Here is a 7,692-nt window from a genome sequence, read left to right as displayed (position 1 = left end):
ATTTAGAAAAGAACCGGGATGCCATCCCGCCGCATCCCGCCCCACCTCAAGCCCTGTATATATATATATATAAGGAATTAAGGACAGTAGGAGTCCTTGAGGTAAAGGTTGTTCAAATATATCTTGTTGCAAGTAACGTATTGTCACATGTATTGGTGACTATAGATAGGGAATGAATGGTGAATGGATTTATTGGAATTTTACTAACCGTAACTATAATTAATTATAACCGTTTCGCACTTTACAAATCACAGCAGCATTCGCTAAGCCTTTTCCAGCCTGCTGTCTTCACCAGCCGTTTCCTAGCAACGGATTTGTAACAGTTTCACTCTAACGATAGTACAAATGAAGTCTTCTTTGCACAGCCTAATTCCTTCTTGCTATTTGTTCTCAGGCATCTTCGACTGTCATCTTAAGAAACTCCCTCAATTCTTCTCTCCGAGACAGAGTCAGAGTCAGAGTCAGAGTCAGAGTTACTTTGCATCTGGAAAATCATTTTCTCAACAAGGATTTTGCTCCACGTAGTAAGGTCCGTGCTCGTGTGCAGAATGGTGTTAATATTGCCATCCATCTGTCTGTCTGCTTCGTTCGATTTTTTGCCGCCAGGGGAAGTTTCCACGGTGCAGATTCGCGAGAAAAGTCGATTAGGCAGACGCTTCGGGGATTTCTGTGCGCCTCGTTTAGCGACGAAGTCTTTGAGAAGCTCTAATGAAGCTGTGCTTGCGACACTTCAGTGCAGGTGTGGGTAAGAACACTCCTCAACTAGTAAGACCCACACACCAGAAGAAGTCGATTAATTACTTTGATTTATCTTGCTAACGTCTCGCACATATGTGGCGGTTACAGTGCCCTTGTTTCTCTTAGTATTTTTTTCACCTGCTTGACATCAATTACTATATATATTATGGCATGTAGACCCGCTACTAGGTAACAGCAGCGGTTACGAAGTAATGGCCCGTAAACAGCAATAGAAAAATTGTGCTCTCTGCACGATGCGTGACGATGGTTGCGCACACAACAATAGATTATGTCATGCCATCCCAAGCAACAATTGCACTGCGGCAGAGGAATAGTGTTTTCTGTGTGGTTCATGCCATGATGTCATAAGCAGTACTGTTAATGAGAAGTGAGTTAAATTATGATCTGTTGCTGTTAAGGTCCGTCCACATTAGTCATACTCTTGCGTCAGAAGCTGACTGCTGCCGGAAAATCAGGATCCGGAGCTGACGAAGTGGACGCCCAAACAAAGGCTTCACATTTCTTCACAACAGATATCAGCTCCAGATCCTGATTTTCCGGCAGCAGTAAGCTTCTGACGCACGAGCACGAGTAATGTGGACGCGCTTTAGAAGCTGGTAGCCGAGGCAAAGGGACAGTTCCGGAACTCAGAGTACGGGGAACGTCCTCTGTTGGCAGCCGTTACCAGAAAACACCTGGTGAAGACACAGAAAACTGAGAAGACTATAGTGTGTGCTCTAGTGAACATTAAAGTGTGTTAATTAGTGAAACCGTTATAATTGTTGTCACTGATATGTGAGGCAAAGTTAAAGCGATCCCTGTAACAGGCTGTGGAGGTCCATAGGGTTGTAAGACGTCGAGGCTCCCACATTTTCTAGACAAACGGCTCACAGATGGCGGTAAGTTTTCCAGCTTTACGACCCGCCCGGTCGTCCTTTACCCCCAGGAATATTCCTGATACTCATTGCTGTTAGCAGCTGAATCGACTCCAGGGTCATAGTGGAAGACTTAGGTCAATCGAAAAATCCAATGACCTCATCGGGAATCGAACCCAATATCTTCCGGTTTGTAGCAGAGTGCCTTAACCGTCTATGTCACTGCATGTCCCACGGATCTGTAAGGGTTCAATAAATCAAATTACAAATCTAATCCCCGTCTACAGTCAATCCATCACATGGAAACATCTTTAAAAAAGTGTTAAAAGGAAGTGGATAATAGAGTTATGTATTTTGCAGAGCTGGGTGTGAGAGTGTGGCAAGGATTACACTGGCTCAGAATAGTGTATAGTGGCGTTGCTGTATGAACCTGGTTTCCTGAACAAAGTGCGGAGTTTCTGTATGATAGAAACAACAATCAGTTTCTGATGTAGTTATTTATCACAATGCATCATTTTTGGTAGTATATAATTATCTGCATATATTATTCTTTATATCTAAGTTACTTTGCATTATTTGGAAGGAAGAAAAGTTCCAAACACTAGGTCATTGGACTTTGTGCATCGTGTTTAGGAGGATGGAAACCGATTCAGCTACCGAAACATTGAGATCTTGAGTGTATTTCATCCAAAACCCCAGTATTTCCGAGTGTCCTACACCATCGTCAGAACAATTTAGAAAGAAAATTTGGTTTATAAACAAATATTTATTGAAATATTAAATTATGCAGTTATTCGGAAACTTGTATTTGCTCACCCGGTAGTAAGTTCCTCTCCGTCTGTGCCCCCACATCGTACAAAACATCCCTTAGCCAGATCCGAACAGAAAATACTGGAACAGATGTTAGCCTCGTGCGTTGTAGTCTAGCTCACAGAATCCTACCTTACTATTTCCTAACCTATTGCCTACAGCCAGGCTGCCCTAGGCTAGCGTACGCAATGTTACATTGATTTGCACGTTGCAATATGTTTTGGTCTGTCTCAGATTGTCATAGCCTACAGTTGCTTGACCTACCCGACGGCATCTCTCATAACATAACCTAGACTAACCTACATTAAGCCCCTACTAAGCAGTAATATCATTCAAACATCACAAAGCAAATAGTTCATACTGGTATATGGTATATTGATTCATGGTATATGTAGAAGGGATCTGGAAATGAACTCGAACTCTTCTAAAAGGAAGCAGCGTCTTCTTCAATAATTTATGGGACAATGAACGTATATATTACTCCTATAGCGAACAAATAGACAAAAACAATGCCTCATCCAGCATTTTGCAGTACATACACTTAAAGTCTGTCAAGTAAATTTAAAAGCATTCCCGTATATTTCGAAAATTCAATTCTGGTAACAAATACTCGTAGAAAGAAATCTAAGAAATCGCAGTGAATTAATATTTGGACAAAGAGTCTTTATTTCCCGTAGTACACTATTATTAACACTTTTAGCGAATAATGGGCCATAATTAATAGAGTCACTGCTACACTTATAAGTGTACTCGTACTTCCACACTAAAGCACTATTATAGAATGGGTCATACAGATAAATTAAGATAGATAATTACATTTTTTATTACTTTTCTGTCCCTTCTATCTAACTATCGCTTTAAATTTATTACAATTTAATAATATTTAATTCCTATAAGTGACGAAATTACGTTCTCCTCAGTTTCATAGTTTCTGATAAGAGACTGTTTTACATAATTTTACTTTACAGGACCCAGCTCAAAACTGCGAAATATACACATTTTTTTCCTTGACACTACAGCCCCAATGGGCCTAGGCCTATCTCCATGAACTTCTCCGTTCACTTCGGTTTTTCTAGATCTTACACATTCGGTAGGAGTCCTTGGGCGGGTGATCAGCTCGTCGCAAGGCCTCTACCTGTACACAAACACAGAAAAACGCACACACACACAAACTAAACCTCCATGACCTGAGTGGGATTCGAACCCACGATCCCGGTTTCCAAGCGAGCGAAGACAGTACATGCCATATACACATAAAGTAAGTAAAGTAAGGCTATCCCTGTAGCAGGCCGTTGAGACTCCCACACTATCTAGAAAATCGACTCAAAAATGGCGGTAAGGTTGTCAGCCTTACGCGCCGGCCGTGCTTTACTCCCCAGGAAAATTATTTAATTAATTCCTGGTACTCATTTCTGTTAGAGGCTGAGTCGACCCCAGGGCCATAGAGCGGCTGGAAGGATTAGGTCAATTGATAAAAGTCCAATGACCTTATCGGGACTTGAACCCGCGACCTTGCGGCTTGTAGCATATAGTGTCTCAATCAACTACGCTACCGCGAAATATGCACATATAATTCGAAACTCTACTCTATAAACAAATCATATTGGATATTATATACATAAAAGCCTACAACTTGCCATTCTGTCTCTATGTAAGTTGCTTGGTAGTAGTTACGAATAGGAGCAGAAAACGGCAGTGGAAAGTGTACTTGAGCAGACTTGAAGTATCTCCTTCTGCCAAAGAAATGTCATAAAATAGCAAGTTATTTCATATTCATATTCTGTCACGTTTTATTTCCATAGTATAAGCAAAGATGTGTTTCCATAAACTTTCAAATTCATAGCAGACATCATGATTTCAATGTCTCTCAAAAGCTATAACGTGTTATACAGAGTGTCCCAGGAGGAATGGTCAATGTTGTGGGAGGTCATAGTAGCGGTCATTCTAAGCAATAAAGTGTATATGTACATGTGTCCTATTCCGAGCGGTTTCCGAGATAGAGCTATTTCACTGTACAGTTCCAAAATTGTTGATAAGAAAGGAAATACATACCGTTTCTAGTACCGCCATTTAGTGTTCAGGTGACAAATTTTGTGAAGTTTACCTAATACAATACATTTTCGAGAATTCCACCGTCAACAACAATGCACTTTGCAGCTCGTGTGAGGACATGGCGTGTTGATCTTCTGTACAGTGAGATAGCTCGGAACCCGCTCGCAATAGGACACGTGTATATAATTTCTGATTAGAATGACCGATACTACGACCTTACAGAATATTGACCTTTCTTCTTGGGACACCTTGTAGAAAGTGGATCACATTGAAACAAGCACAGTAAGACCAAATATACTGTTGATAAAGACAGCAAATTCTCGTTGAAACTCCAATGGACTTCATGCTTGTTTCAAATAATTTCTGGCTTTGGAATGTCGGTGAATGAATTCGTGGAAGGAAAGAAATGGTCTTCTCTTTATCAGTTTTACCACATCGAATTCAAAATCAACCAGTTGGTACCACTGGTTATTTCTCAGGGAGAAAAACAGACTGAGCTTTAAGATAACTACTTATCTGCAGACTAGTGTACAGATTGTGAATACCTGTAACCATATTCACACACAATACTGATAACTGCTCATGCATCCAAAGTGGCTTTAATACAATCTGCTGTCCCCTTGAAATAGAGGTGTAGCTATACCCACTCTTAATTTTAAAAAATGAATGGTGAATGGTTAGGTTCACGCTCCGGTCACTTTACCTCTCGGAGAGAAAGTACTCGATGCACTTTAAATACAAGATTTATGAGGCCAAAAGTAGTTCTGGTCGCTGTAGAGAACAGACAAATTTCAATCTCTGGGACCTTCAACGGCCTCTGTTGATTGATTGGACAAATGTAGCATCTGTAGAGGTGTACAGAAAGAGAGCTTTTTTAAACTTAGTAAACAATCGGAAAGGAAGAGCAGATTGTGATCATGTTGACGTGTTATGCTTGAAGGAAATCCACTCAACCCGTACAAGTGTTGTCTATATCTACAGCAAGAAAGCAACATTAATTTGTGAAGTTTTTAATGTTTGTACGGTTCAAAATATATTATGACCTAAACCTGCCCATTACGCAACATTTCTAGGAAGAAAATATATAGCATAATGAATGTGATAGATCGTTAGAAGGTAAAAATTTTGCACGGAGAAGTACCCTGCTCTAGATTTCGTCCTGATTGTATAAAAACTTGAAAATATGATAGAAGGAGATGAAGGGAAGTTGGGCACTTGAAAGTAAAAGAGATGGATATCAAGGGAGATGGTAGAAACAAATGTGAACCGACAAGAGATAAGCCAAGCGTTAAGATGCCATTCGTGAAAATCTCCCATCCATGAAATAAAAACCTTTCCTCTCGAACTTGAAACATTTTTTTTATCTTTCTTACAATTTTTCCCTAAAGAGTATCAAAGCCATCTTTTTCCTACTTGGCTGGTGTTCAAAATAACCCTTACAGCCCTTACATTTGTAATATTCCTCCACCCCTTCCGCCATTTCTAGGTGTAGGGTATAACTCACTGTATTCTACGGATCACGTTTCATTCGTATTACTTCATGATTTATTTTCTACTTCGAACCCATTATTTATACCACATGCATATAAAGTCATGCTTTTAGATACAGTAGAATTATTAATTTTTGTATGATATTTCATGATGGTGTCATTATCTGAACCATGTAACATGGAAGGTATCTGGAAGGAAACATGTTTAAAATGTAAAATGAAAATATCCTTTACATTATGACAAATTACGTACTACTGCAGACAATTACTCTGAAAAAAGACAGACCCGACCTCTCGTCAGAGAGGGCGCCCCACGAAAACAAGACCTTAACTGTCAAACAGTAATAAATATCTGGTCATGATCCCCAGATAGTGCTCGATACCAAGACTTACTGACTGACTGACCGTCAGTCGCAATGTGACTTTGACTTTGAGTACGGAGCCATACAATGGGTACAAGGAGTACAATGCAGTACAGCGAAGAACGAAAATGGAGTGTATCCTAGTGTGAAGAGGGTAGATTAGCGGTAACGCTATAATTAATTGTTAGTAAGAGAGACTGTAAAAGAAAATTTCAATAAAACCAATCATTCAGCCTAACACCCCATTATTATTAGCACGCAGCCATAATCTCATGACTATAAATACCTTGGAACAGCAATAAGAAGCAGAAATGAGGCAGATATTTTTTAAAAATTAAGATAAGATAGAAGCTTGTTACTATCAAAATCAGTTCAGTTACTTCCATCGCCTAAATCGCTCTCCAATAACTTAGAGAATAAGCCAAAAAATATTGTATTTTCCAGACATTAGGCGTTCTTTACAAAGAAAAAGAAAATAACACAATATATTTGAGTCATACCTCTCTGTAAGTCCATCCGTTTATCAGCATGTAACTTAGTAACAGAACCTGTTGAGGTTAGGAAAATTATAAGGCATATATTTTCACTTGCTTTCCGCTGTCATTTCAAAGGACTCTGTATTAGAATAAAACAGCGGATTCGGATTTTATATACGAATAAACCTAAAGCGCCTTTCTGAGAAAAACTTCTAATTAATTTTCGTGTAAATTACGTGTTAAGTTTTCCTTTGTGGAGATGGGCTCTGCGAGTCGTAGGGAATCCGATGTCTGGGGGTAAAACAGCCACCCTGTCATTGGGGGACATAACTACAGAGGCCTGGTACTCCAGGTTTGTGTTGGACACAAGGCTGGGAACCTAGGTGCACAAAAATTGTTGCTAAATCAAAAGCAGTGCAAAGTGGATGGTGTAATTTACTTACTTACTTACGGAGCTGAGCGCTTCTTGAGGAGAAGCCAAATTTGCAGATACTTAAGCACTTCCCAGCATTTTATGGAACCCGAAGGTTCATTTCCGTGTTCACAAGAGCCCTCCACTGGTTCCTATCCTGAGTCAGATTAATCCAACCCATACCATCCCATCCTATTTCTCTAACATAATTTTAATATTGTCCTCTCACCTCGCTTTGGTCTTGCCAGTTGTCTCTTTCCTTCTGGCTTTCCCACCAATATCCTATTCCTCTTCTCTCACATTCATGGTACATGCCCTGCCCACCTCATCCTCCTTGCCTTGATCATTCTAATTATAGGACTAATTTACGAAACAGACAAATCTGGCAGATTTTTTTTGGAAATCTATACCTCGAAATGGACTGTTTTGTCAATGATGATGATGATGATGATGATGATGATGATGATGATGATGATG

General features: G+C 39.8%; 1 protein-coding gene across 4 annotated transcripts in view; it reads left to right on the top strand.

The window, feature by feature from the left end:
- Positions 1-7,692, top strand: part of LOC111865522 — a 254,438-nt gene that overhangs the window by 150,608 nt on the left and 96,138 nt on the right. Inside the window, exon 4 of one of the 4 annotated variants that reach the window (XR_004513135.1) lies at positions 395-461. The exons of the other annotated variants lie outside the window; for them this stretch is intronic. The gene's annotated coding sequence lies outside the window, so the exon portion shown is untranslated. Of the gene's footprint in view, positions 1-394; positions 462-7,692 lie in introns of those variants that run through there. 4 annotated transcript variants of the gene reach the window in all.

This window comes from Cryptotermes secundus, unplaced genomic scaffold (assembly GCF_002891405.2).
Source record: "Cryptotermes secundus unplaced genomic scaffold, Csec_1.0 scaffold560, whole genome shotgun sequence".
In the NCBI taxonomy this organism is placed as follows: domain Eukaryota; kingdom Metazoa; phylum Arthropoda; class Insecta; order Blattodea; family Kalotermitidae; genus Cryptotermes; species Cryptotermes secundus.
The sequence above is the reverse complement of the archived record's forward strand: the minus strand, read 5'-3'. Positions and strand labels throughout refer to the sequence as shown.